The sequence below is a fragment of the Desmodus rotundus genome, chromosome 12 (genome assembly GCF_022682495.2).
Source record: "Desmodus rotundus isolate HL8 chromosome 12, HLdesRot8A.1, whole genome shotgun sequence".
Lineage (NCBI taxonomy): Eukaryota > Metazoa > Chordata > Mammalia > Chiroptera > Phyllostomidae > Desmodus > Desmodus rotundus.
In genome coordinates, this window is record NC_071398.1 from 12394600 (window position 1) to 12407178 (window position 12579).

Here is a 12579-nt window from a genome sequence, read left to right on the forward strand (position 1 = left end):
GATAAAAATGTGCCATTAAGGTCACAAGTCAGATTCCAGTTCTCTCCCAATTTACTGCCTTGTAGGTGGTATATATTCTGTTTCCCTACCGGGAGTTTACACCCAGAACCTGTACCACAGGTCAGGCAAATTAGGAGACGAGATGCATTCATCAAGCTATTAAGTAGAAGGAAACCTTTTAGCAACAACTTAAGCACATTTCACTTTACTTGTGTTTCCTGGTCTCATAAGCCTTTCAGAGCTTTGGTACTAACTCTTGCTCCTAAATCTGCTTTCATGTAAAGCAGGCTTTCCATTTGGCACATAAAAACTCAAAGAACAAACAAGTTCAGAAATCAAGGCAAGGATTTCCCGCTGCTGACCTGTCAAAATGAGAGCCTTTTTTTTTTTTCTTTTTAAAATCTCTAAAGGCTCAACAGACTCATTACAACTGCGGGACTTCTGTTAGACAAATTGGCCATAATGTAAATAAATAGTTTCTCACCTTTGAAATTCTAACACTTAACAAAAACATAAACCTCAGAAGCCACAAAAAGAAAAGGTGCCCTGAAATAAGGATGAGGTTTTTCAAAGAGAAAAATAAAATCATGTTTAATGTGGAACACGTCCTCAACAAGCACGCAGAGGAAACAAAATTGAGACTGCACATCCAAAACATTCAAAGTCCCTAGGAGTACTCGACTTCATTCTGTTCATGTTCTACTCCTTAAGAATTCTTGGGAATCTAGAGGGAGACTTCGGACCCACCGAGTCAGTCCAAACTCCCAAAAGATATTATAACCTTTGGAATCTGTCCAGAGATTGGAATTCCCAGAAATTCTCAGGAATTTCTGAAAACATAAATAATTCTGTGTTTTCAGCACTTTTAAAATATGGGTTAAAATAATAATACCTAAAAATTAACAGTTAATTTTTATGATAGGATTATGTATTTCAGGAAGGATTTTGTAAAAAAAATCAATATAAAATAGATGGGTGGTTATCTCTAGAAACACATATGTTATGATAAGATTATATATTTAAATAGTATGCAAAACAAAGTCTGCCTGATAAGGAGATATTTCATAATGGAAACATTACGAAGAGGGGAAGGTTAAAGCTAATAAATGCCAATTAAAATAATTTAAGGTTAAAATATAACAGCAGAGGTATTTAGTAGTTAAAAGTTAGTACCATTAAAAATGAAAGCTTAAAATTCACAAAGCTCAATTGTTCTATCCTGTAGACTTAATCTTTGCTTCACAACAATTTTCCATAAAAAAATCTCCTTTGTTTTGCACTGATATTGGCTGCTTTGTTATGAATTTGTTCAAAATTATCTGTGGGTTGATATATGATGATATATATGATGTTTCATATAAGCTTATTTTTCATAATAAAAATATTTTGACTACTTGTCTGGATTCTTATTTTGCCATTGAAATCTACATTTTTTTTCTACCTCAGATTTTAGATCAATTTCTAATTCCACGTTGAAGTATCCCACAGACACTTTCGTATATTCTCTCCGCACCTCTTCCTTCAAAGGTCGGTACTGTACAGCGAACACAGTGAATGCCCAAACAATGGGAATTCCCAGCACAACTAATAACACTTCTTGCGCTTGTGCCGTGAAGTTGTTGATTTAAACATTTACCTCCAAAAGTTATGCACAGCTCACAGAATTGGTTTTAAATGCACATGTCTAAACTTATTAATATTTAACATTTTTGCAAGAATGACTCACCTTTGGAAGGAGCAGAAACACTGAATATTTACTTATAAAATGGCAAGAACCATCAGTCATATTAAATTATCAGATGATTATTATTTATTTTCTGCGTACTTCTGTCCTGGTTCCCAGGGGCATCTACTTTATCCCTTAATTCGACACGTCAGTGTTTCTTCGCTTGTGTCCACGTAAGTTGATTTCTTCAATTCAGTAAATCTCCATTTTAATTGTAAAGTTTTAATTTTTAAAGTAGATTTATAATATTTTTAATCTTTCCCCATATAAACAGCCCCTCATAAACCAGTGGGTAAATATTAAAAGATAAAATATTTATGTGATCAAAGTTGCAGGAAAAACAAAGAAAAAAAGAATTAATATCATAAAAAGAGAAATAAACCTATTTTTAATAATAATTATATGTTCATATATACATATATATTCTAATATACTTATATATCCACATATTCATTTGAATATATGAATATATGGCATATAGATATATGAATACATGGATATATATGTTTATATGAATATAAACATAGATAATAATTATATATGTGAATATATGTTTATATTTATACAGATATGTAAGTATATTAGATAGGATATATACATGTCTGTATAAACATATATATATTACACAAACACATTTAAGGAGGTCAGTGAAATTTAAATAGGATAAGTCCCCTAAAAATCCATTGCTTGAAATATACTCAAACTGCTGAAAACTAAAGACCAAACAATCATAGAAGATAACACAGTAGTGGGGAACAATAGTTCCATAGACTAACAATTTCTCATCAAAACCTTGGAAGTGAAAAAAGGTGGCACATTACTTTTGTGGAGCTAAAAGGGGGAAAAAAGCAACCCAGAGTTCTATATCCAGCCGAACTATATTTCAGAAGGGAAGTTGAAACAAGACACTCTCCGATGAAGTACAACTAACAGAATGTGTGGACAGCCGACTCGCTTTAAAATAGTCGCTAAGTCGGATGAGGTAGTCAAGCGGCTAAGGCGATAGACTGGTAAAGTAATCACTACAAGAAATTCTTTTGACAGAAGGAAATGATATCAGAAGTCGACCTGAAATACTAGGAACAGAGTAAAAGCAACAAAAATAGTATCTTCATAAAATGTAAAAGAATATTCTTTCCTGAGATCTTTAAAGTATTTGCTAATTGAAAGCAAAAAATTATAATATTGCTTGATGAGGTGTTTAATCTATGCCACTTAAAATTTATAAGAAACTACAACATAAGGTAAAGAAGGTAACAGAATTGTGCTGGTGAGGTTTCTATATCCCCCTTGAAGTTATAAAATATTGATACTATTGTCAGTGTAAAAACATTAAGAATCTATATTGCATTACCTAGAGTAATCCATAAAAGTACCCTAAAATGTTATGGTCAAATATAAAATAAAGTAAATAGGAATACTCAAAATGTTTAAAATGTGTCAAAAAAGATAGGAAAGTAGAAACAACAGCAAAAAAAAAAACAACCCAAAAACAAAAACCCAAAGGGCAAAATAAAACGATGCCCTTGTGCACTGAACCCAAACACACCAATGATCACATTCAATGTAAAGTATCAAAATATACCAATTAGAAGTAGAGCCTGTGAGAATGTCTTAAAAAATATCTGACCCAACCATCTTTGCCTACAAGAAATTCACTTCAAATATAGTATATTAGCAAGCTAAAGATACAATCTGGAAAAGAAAAGGCATACCACATGAATGCTAATCAGAATAAATCTGGAGTGGCCATGTTAACATCAGACAAAGTGCATTTCCAGTCAAAGAAAACGAGTGGGGGTAAAGAGTGGCATTATGCAATGATAAAAAGGTTAATTCACTGAGGAAACTTAATCGTAAGTGTTAATATACCTTACTACAGAGCTTTTGAATGCACAAGGCAAAACCAAGAGCAATGAAAGAAGAAATAGATCATTTCACAATAATCAAAGACTTCAACACTCTTATTCAGTAAAAATCAAGATTAACATGAATAATCACAAAACAAGCAAGACTGTCAAAAAACTGAACCCCCATTACTCAACCAGATCTAAATGGCATTTATAAAGCATTCCATCGAACAATAGCATAATATCCACTCAAGGGTACATGGAACATATACCAATGTAGATCATACCTAGGATCATAAAACAAATCTTAACACACTTTAAAAATTAGAAATCATATAAACTCTGTTCTCTGGTCACAATGAAGTTAAACTGGTATCCAGGAGCACTTACTTTGTTGGAGTCTCTGTGTCAGCTCTTCCTTTTAAAACTCTATTCATGTAAAGCAGGTTTTCCATTTAACACATTATAACTCAAAAACCCTCAACAAAACATTACCAAATCGGATTCAATGCAGTATGGAAAGACTAATAAACTATGTGCAGTTCTCCATGGAAATGCAAGGCTTGTTTAATATTTGAAAACACATAAATGTATTCCACTGTAGTTGCAGTCCAAAGAAGAAAACTTACTGCAATATACAGAACATGTACCATAGAAATGTACACTTGAACCCTATAGAAACTTATTAACCAATGTCAATAAATTTAAGTTAAAAAAAATAAATAAAGAGAAGTTACAGGACCACATCGATTTATGACAAAAAAAATGCAAGTGGCAAAATTCAACATCCACTGCTAAGAAAAACTCTCTGTAAATTAGAGACCGAGGAGAGCTTAACTTGATAAAGGGCATCGACCAACAAAACAAAACCAACAAGCTACCCCCGACTTCACACGTCATGGTAAAAGACTAAACGCTTTTCTTCTAAGTCTAGGAACAAGGCAAGTGTATCAACTCATAACAATCCTGTTAAATATGCCATCCCTAATAAACAAGAAGCTCTAGTCAGTGCAAGATGACAAGATAATAAAATAAAAGGCATACAGATTTGATAGACAAAATAAATTAAAATGTCTTTACTTGAAGATGACAGGATCCTCTACGCCGAAAATCCCAAGGCTCCTAAAAACAAAACCGAACAATAAATAAATAAATAAATAAAACCTTGTAGAACTAAGAAGTGAATTTATAAAGGTTGTAGGATGCAAGGTCAACATAGAAAAATCTACTGTATTCTTATGTACTAGAAATGCAAAACAATTCAAAAACATTGTTATAAATCTTTTTACACTCTTAAAATATTTATAACAGCTCCAGGAAAAAAATGTATATGTATATATAACCACATTCAGGAGCTGTGTTCTGAAAACTGCCACACATCATGAAAGAAAATGAGAAAAACCTTCACAAATGAAGATGCATACTGTGTTTGCAGATTTGAAGACAGCCTGGTAACTGCATCCTTGCTCCCAATTATTTCTGCATATGAACTTAATTCCAATTGAAATTACAGCAGTATGTTTTTGTAGCTATAGAAAAGCTTGTTCCAAAATTCACCTGCAAGTGGGCAGGAGACCACACCCTCAGACCTCCTACACGGGGTAACAATTAGACAGGGAGCCGCAGGTGAAAATAGCTCAGGCCAGCTCGGGAGTCCACTTAAGAAGGTTCCAACATCCGAATTATAGGGGTGCCAGAAGGAGAAGAGGAAGAACAAAAAATTGAAAACTTATTTGAACAAATAATGGAGAACTTCCCCGATCTGGCAAAGGAAATAGACTTCCGGGAAGTCCAGGAAGCTCAGAGAGTCCCAAAGAAGCTGGACCCAAGGAGGAACACAACAAGGCACATCATAATTACATTACCCAAGATTAAACGCAAGGACCTACATCCAAGATTACTGTATCCAGCAAAGCTATCATTTAGAATGGAAGGGAAGATAAAGTGCTTCTCAGATAAGGTCAAGTTAAAGAAGCTCATCATCACCAAGCCCTTATTATATGAAATGTTAAAGGGAGTTACCTAAGAAAAAGAAGATCAAAAATAGGAACAGTAAAAATGACAGCAAACTCACAGTTATTAACGGCCACACATAAAACAAAAACGAGAGCAAACTAGGCAAACAACTAGAACATGAGGGTTGTCAATAAGGGAGAGGGAGGGGGAGGGGGGGTAAAGGTACAGAGAATAAGTAGCATAGATGATAGATGGAAAATAGACAGGGGGAGGGTAAAAATAGTGTAGGAAATGTAGAAGCCAAAGAACTTACAAGTATGACCCATGGACATGAACTATGGGGGGGGGAATGGGGGAGGGAGGGGGGGCAGGATGGAGTGGAGTGGGGGGGGGAAATGGGACAACTGTAATAGCATAATCAATAAATATATTTAAAAAAAAAAAAAAAAAAAAAAGGTTCAGCAACACAGTGGAGCAAAAACCCTGATTATACTGCCATGCCAAGCTAAGGTGAAAAAGTTACTAAATTTTCCATTAACTGTGCAGCTAGTATATTACCCGGGGAAAGACTGGGCCTCCAGAAAGCCACCTTCAGAAACTGACGAAAGGCTTTTTGAAGATCTGGCTCAAACCGGTTCAGGCAGCCATTTGGAACTGAAGCTAACCCAGACCTCATTGTTACAGTAAAATACTCACTTCTGGGAGAGTTTAAACGCCATTTTCCTCACCTGTGATGCGTGAAGAAGCATGACCTGCTACTGGGTCCGTGCCAAGCCCACACCACCCCTTACGTGCTATGACAAAAATGTCCAGCACGAACACACGTTACTTTCACAGGATAAAAGCAGAGAGGCTTTCAGTTCAGGGAGCCACTGCTTTGGAAATTATTCCCCGTAACACTTATTTGCTTCCAATAAATCTTCCTTTGTGGGGTAACTGCCCTGAGTGTGTCACCTGCTTCTTTGCTCAAAGGAAGCAAACCAGAGCTCTCATTCCCGTACTGCACAGAAAGGGCAGGAGGAACAGGACTCTTTTCCCCCCTTTTCTTCTTTATTGAATTTATCAGGGTGACAGTTAATAAAATTGTATGTTTTGGGCATACGATTCTATAATACATCATCTGTATATTGTATTGTGAGTTCACCACCCCTTCTCCTTCCGGCCAGTGTATCCCCTCCTTACCCTCTTCTACCTCTGCCACCCCTTTCTCCTCTGCTAATCATCACAATTTTCTGTGTAAGTTTTCTTTTCTTGTTTTGTTTTGCCCATTTTTTTGTTTGCTCGTTTGTTTTGTTTTCAATTTGCCTGCATCATCCCACTCCCTTGACTGGCTTTGTTTTGCGCCAAGAGAGACCCCTCCCCCCCAGCACGACAGAGTTCTCACTGGAAAACCGGGAGCGAACCCAGAGGGCACCAGCTTCCCCAGCCTTTCAGGGCTCTCTGCACGGAGGCCCCGGTTTCCCGCCACCCAGAGACGGGCATGGCTGAGAGTCCAGAGTGCTCTAAAACTGGGAAGAAAGCGGAGGCTACTCATCTCAGCCACGTGGCAGCAGTGACCACCTGTGCCCACAGCTCCGAGTCCCAGCAGGCCCGGAGGACCTCAACAGCCCTTGCAGACTCAGTGGGCAATTACAGCTGTCATCTCTGGGGACATCATTGCGGACCTCGAGGGACAGCTCTGCAGAGAACACCAGCAGTTCTCACCACTAAGGAAGCCAGCGGTCAGCTCTGCCGCTGAGGGGCCCACCGGTTTTGCTGTGCCCTTGCAGACAGACGCCAGCTGCTTTCGTCCCTACCTGCTCCTGTTCTCCTCCGCAGCTGCCCAAGGACCCGACTCAGGCAGGATTCCGTAAGCAGCCTCCTCCACCCGAGCACGCCTCCAACTAACACCTGCAGCCTTGCAAGTCACGTGCCAACAGCGAGACAAACAGAAGCTCAAATACCCGGATTAGAATCGCGCGCGATTCCGTCGCCAACCTCTGCCACCAGTGCGCATGCCCGCTCCTACCACAGGCTGCCTCGCAAGCCACGCGTCAACAGCCAGACCCACGAATGCGGACGTTCCTGGACGTGGCGGAATTCTCCAATGAGCTTCCACCACAAAGGCACGTGCTCATTTCTAGCACCTGCGGCCTCACGAGGCAGGCGTGAGCAGCCAGACCCACAGCTGCGCCCGTGCCCGAATCTGGTGGAATTCCTGGACCAGGCTCCACCGCCCGCGCGCATGCTCGCTTCTGGCACCTGCAGCGGGGCAGGTCACGCGTTACCAGCCAGACCCACGGCTGCTCCAGTACGCGGTCCTGGCGGGGTTCAGAGCAGCCTCGCCGCCCTGCAAACGCCCACAGCGAGCCTCTTCCGCTGCAGGAGTTTGTGCCGACAGTCAGGGGCCCGAAAGCTGCTCCAGCGCCTGGGCCCAGCCTCTGCGCGGGACTGGTTCGCGCGCTGGTCTTCCTCCCTGGAGAACACGGAGAGACCGGAGAGAGTGGCTCACTCACCAGTCCAGGTTGGTAGGTGGCAGATTTTAATAAGCAGGGGACCTTACACGTGTGGCTTGACTTGGGTGCCACAAGACAAGTAGGTCTCCGTGCCGGCCTCCAGCACCTTGCAAGTTTATATGGAGGCCTAAACAGGGGTCAGTGACGTGCTGAGTGCAGGTGTTCTCAATAACAGATGGCTTTCTCGAGGCTGTGTCTTCAAAATGGTTCCCGGCTGGCCCCGGCAGCAATGGGTAGAACATACGTTCGAGGACAGGGGAGGGAATGAGGAACCTGATTTCCAGGGACAGCCAGTGATCACACCTTCTCACTGACATCCTCCAACACGTTAGTCCTCCTGGCTGGCTTTTTACAATCTTATATGCCCCTCCCCCGCTTCTGCGTTACTTTTGAGTATGACTACTCATTTTTGAGTCAGCAGGGGTTTCAGTAGGTTGGAGGTGACTCAGTGCCTGTCTGCACCAGGGTGGTGGAATGTCCCACGGCAAATTCCAGGAGCTATACATTGAAATGGAGTAAGAAAAAAAATATTTTATATTTCTATCCATTTTAAATACAGGCAATAGGATATATCCTATGCCTGGCAAGGAGTTAGGTACTAGGAATTACACACGCACAGCAAACATGATATCTGCCTTCAGAGGGTTCCTTCATGGGAAAAGGAGACCTTCACTCTCTTTTAATGCAATTATAGTACAGTGCAGTTTGGGGTAGGCAAAATTATCCACAGAATTCTGTGGAAATGCAGAAGAGAGGCCCCACATGCAGCCTCAGAATGTTTCCGAGTTCTGGGAGACCAGTAGGAGTGAGTTATCTAGGACACCCCAGGAAAGAATGACTGTGTGAGAAACAGAACAAAATCAGATTCTTGAAAGTGTGGCACATTCAGGGATCTGCCCGGAATGCTGTGTAGGCAGATACTTGGAGAAGTGGGGAGGGACAGACCTGACGAATGTGGGGAGCAAGTTGGCAATGGAACTTGCATTCCGTGTCAGGGAGAATAAATCGAATGCTTTGAATCTGTTTTTGATTCGTTCTGAAACCCAGTATTCTACCCAGCAGAGAGAAAGAAGGAGCTTATACCCTTTGCAACAGCATGGATGGAACTGGAGAGCATTATGCTAAGTGAAATAAGCCAGACGGTGAGGGACAAATACCATATGATCTCACCTTTAACTGGAACATAATCAACAGAAGAAAAAGGAAACAAAATATAACCAGAGACATTGAAGTTAAGAACAATCTAACAATAGTCAGGGGGGAGTGGGATGGGGATAGTGAGGAGAGGGGATTACAGGAACTACTATAAAGGACACATGGAGAAAATCAAGGGGGAAGGTGGAGGTGGGGGAGGGAGGGGTGTTCAGCTGGGGTGGGGTGGAGGGATGGGGAGAAAAGGCATACAACTGTAATTGAATAACAAAATTTTTTTTTTAAAGCTGAAATTCAAGAGGAAAAAAAATAAAGTCACTGAAAGAAAAAAAAAAAGAAAAAGAATTTGATTTAGAAATTCAGTAAGCAAAACCAGATTAAAACCGCAGTTTTCTAGTTGTGTGTGTGTGGCAAGGAGAGGGAGGGAAATTGGCAAAACTAAAGGTCTATTCCCACCACTTTTCTGGCTGGTACTCCCTGAGGATTTTCCCAAGGCCGAATTTGAAAAGCATTGCAGTGATAACTGAGTAGTAACAAAGGGATTTCCAGAACAAGCAGGGCAAGATCATATTTCCAATCTGGAGAGAAAAAATATGCATACCTTCAGTCGATAATCACAGAAAGGGACATGTCTGAAGACTAAAAATGAAAAGGATTCCATTTGATTAAAGTGATCATGAGTGAATACCACTGCCGTACATGGTGGGCATGTGGCCGTGACAAAACCAGACCCCTCTTTTAGGTTAAGTATGAAATGCTTAAGGGAAGTTCTCCTGCTATCTTGCTCCATAGCATGGCAATGGAAAAGAACGCCGACCTAAAGTCATTTTCAGGCACGTGCTTTATCAGAACACGCTGAGCCAAACAAGTCGTGTAATGAACAAAAAGCTTCAGTTATTTTACTGGAAGGAGAAATCAGCTATTCCAAACAGCCCTAAACCAGAGGTTCCCTGTGTTCTGCAGGAGTATCCATGTACAGCAAGTTCCCCAAAGGCACTGCCTGTTAGAAATCAGTGACTTCAGTGTCTAGACTGTCCCCTGGGGGAGGGCCCAGTCTTGGTCATCTATTCAGACACTGGACTGGGTACACCTCTTACAGCACTGGGTGGAAGAAGAGATGTTGGGAAATGCTTCTATTACATACTGCAGATAAGGGAAATGAGTTGCAGAGCACTTAAAAATCGTGTCTACAGTCTCATGGCCTTCACAGGCCTCCTGAGAACCCAAGTAGGTTCCTTTATTTGAAACAATATCCAAAGTATCCACTAATATTCTTATTTCACCCCCTCAACACAGATGTTCACGCTCCTGCCGGGAATCCCAAATGGACATTTCATGTCTTTCATGGAAATGATTTATACCTCAGAGGAAAGATCACTTTTAACAAGTAACAAACGGTGAGTGCTTGCAGGTGTTCAATTCAATCGGCTGTTTTAGAAATTCGCTCAGGAAGAGCAAGGTGCTTGTTGAGGGGATGTCAAGGCAACTGAAATCATTGATGCTCCCAAATTATTATTTTGCCGAAAGTTTCCAGATCTGTTCACATCTAATCTCTGACCGCAACTGAAGACCAGAACAGCCATTTGAGTTTAATGTTACCTTTTACCTTGGGTCTCTTGAGGACATGTTAAGTGAAAATGGGCATAGCCAGACATCCAAAAGAATCAGGAAGTAGAGCAACGGGGTTTGAAGCGTCTAATCAAAGGTGACTCTTTTCTTTCTTTTTTTAAGTGTTGACTTAAAAAATAGAAGTGTTAAACAGTGGACTTTTTATATGCAAATTTGAATCAGGAAATTCCACTTATACCCGAAGAGGGTGGAAGGCTCCTTGAAGCTCTCCGCAGCTCTTGGCCATTTGGCCTCCTATAACTGCAGGGTGAGCACGGAGGTTAGTTTTCAAGTCCGACCGGCAGTGTCTCCAGAAAAACTCTCACCTGCCTGGAGGTACATAATAAATAATGAAGATGTTAAGAGAGAGATGGCAACGCTAACCCGGCTTGATCCCTTCAGAAGCCAGTGGGCTTTCAGACGGTGGAGCTCTGAGAGTATGTTCCTTTCCGAAGCCTTAGATGGAGGAGAGAATCAGTAGGAAGTAAAGCAGTTACACTCACTGTGTAACGTAATGACACAATGGAATGTGTCTGCTAAGTGGATGTGAATATATGTGGGTTATTAAAGCAAGGTTATGGATCTGAAGGAAGCAATCACCAAACTCTAAAACATTTATGACACTATTTAACAAGCTAATATTAAACAGGCTTCTAACAAGTTTTAAGCAACATCATGTCATAAATGGAATTAACCAAAGAGAAACAGCAGCTCCAAAAAGTATCAGTCCAATCAATCTTTTTCTCATTTTGTAATAATTTATTTGTATTATTCTTCAAGACACTGTGAACATATGTGTATATTTCTGCTTTGATGTATTGAAACTCATTACCAAGGGCCTTTTTCTAACTATCCTCTGAAATATTTATATAAATCACAGACATAACAATATTGCTTACAAATTGACTTTTATTTTATTCTTTTTTTTTCTGCACCCAAGTCTTAGTGAGTTCTAATCTCAGCATCTAATTGCTGTGCTTTTGTTAGTGGGAAAAGGAATCTCTGGGTTTATAACTCTCCTTCTGAGCTGTCTGTGCTTGAAAGTTGGTGTCGTTGCATAATGGTGCTTTTGATACATACAAGTATACATGTATATGTGTGTGTATATACATAACCACATTTTGTAGGGCAATGTGGACTTCTTATGTATTGCTATCATTGACTATGGCTAATTGTATTAAGAGTGTTGATATCATACACTTGCCCTATGCCAAACTGAGATTTTTGCTTTTTAATTTAATCCACTAAGACAAGAAACTACTATACAATTATCTTTAATGTAATCATGGAAAGATACATAACATAAAATGTATCATCTTGATGATTGTTAAGTGTACAGTTCGGTGTTTTAAGTGTACTCACATCGCTGTGCAGCCGTTATCCCCATTCATCCCCAGAACACTTTTTATCTTGCAGAACTGAACCTCTCCAATCATTAACGACAGCTCCTCATTCCTCTCTCCCTTGCCTCTGACAAACACCACTCCACCATCGGTCTCCACAAAACCTACCTCTCTACAAAGCTCATGTGGTAGAATCACGCGGCATTCGTCCTTTTGGGACTGCATTATTTCAGTTAGCACTGCGTTGACAAGGTTCATTGTGCTGTAGCATGTGTCAGAATGCCATTACTTTTCATGGGCACCTAATATTCCGTTATATGCGTACACCACATTTTGTTTATGCATTCATCTGTCAATGGCTGTTTGAGTTGTTTCCACCTTTTGCCTAATGTAAATAATGTTGCAGTGACCATGAGTGAGCAAATATCTGTTCAAGTCCCTGCTTTCCA